Source organism: Arachis duranensis, chromosome 10 (assembly GCF_000817695.3).
Source record: "Arachis duranensis cultivar V14167 chromosome 10, aradu.V14167.gnm2.J7QH, whole genome shotgun sequence".
Taxonomy (NCBI): Eukaryota; Viridiplantae; Streptophyta; class Magnoliopsida; order Fabales; family Fabaceae; genus Arachis; species Arachis duranensis.
In genome coordinates, this window is record NC_029781.3 from 57,222,237 (window position 1) to 57,223,100 (window position 864).

At 40.0% G+C, this 864-nt stretch overlaps 1 non-coding gene across 1 annotated transcript; it reads right to left on the minus strand.

The window, feature by feature from the left end:
* Positions 1-496: 496 nt before the first annotated feature.
* LOC127743345 (small nucleolar RNA R71) lies at positions 497-600 on the minus strand. Its single transcript, XR_008004737.1, has one exon. It is a non-coding gene; the product is annotated as a small nucleolar RNA R71 (small nucleolar RNA).
* Positions 601-864: the final 264 nt, after the last annotated feature.

Genomic DNA, 864 nt, shown 5'->3' on the forward strand with positions numbered 1-864 from the left:
TCTTCATGCGCTTATCTGAAATTCCCACCAATGAATTACATAAGTATCTCTATCTTTATCTTTATGTTTTATGCGTTTATCGACCCTTACTTGCGTAAGGTTTATTACTTGGACGACCCAGTACACTTGCTGGTTAGTTGTGCGAAGTTGTAGTGATCACAATTTCGTCCACCAAAGAAGCATCTCAATTCCTGCTATAGGAGCAAACAATTTTGAGCTGAAACCTCAATTAGTTGCTCTAATGCAACAGAACTACAAGTTTCATGGACATCCATCAGAAGATCCTTACCAGTTCTTAACTGAGTTCTTACAGATCAGTGAGACTGTTAAGACTAACGAAGTAGATCCTGAAGTCTACAGGCTCATGCTTTTCCCTTTTGCTGTAAGAGATAGAGCTAGAACATGGTTGGACTCTCAACCTAAAGATAGCCTGGATTCTTGGGATAAGTTAGTCACGGCCTTCTTGGCTAAGTTCTTTCCTCCTCCAAAGCTGAGCAAGCTTAGGGTGGATGTTCAGACTTTCAAACAAAAAGATGGTGAATCCCTCTATGAAGCTTGGGAAAGATACAAACAGATGACCAAAAGATGTCCTTCTGGCATGTTTTCAAAATGGACCATGTTAGATATATTCTATTATGGTCTATCTGAGTTCTCTAAGATGTCACTGGACCATTCTGCAGGTGGATCCATTCACCTAAAGAAAATGCTTGCAGAGGCTCAAGAACTTATTGACAAGGTTGCAAATAACCAATTCATGTACACTTCTGAGAGGAATTCCATGAATAATGGGATGCCTCAGAGGAAGAGAGTTCTTGAAATTGATGCTCTGAATGCCATATTGGCTCAGAACAAAGTGTTGACTCA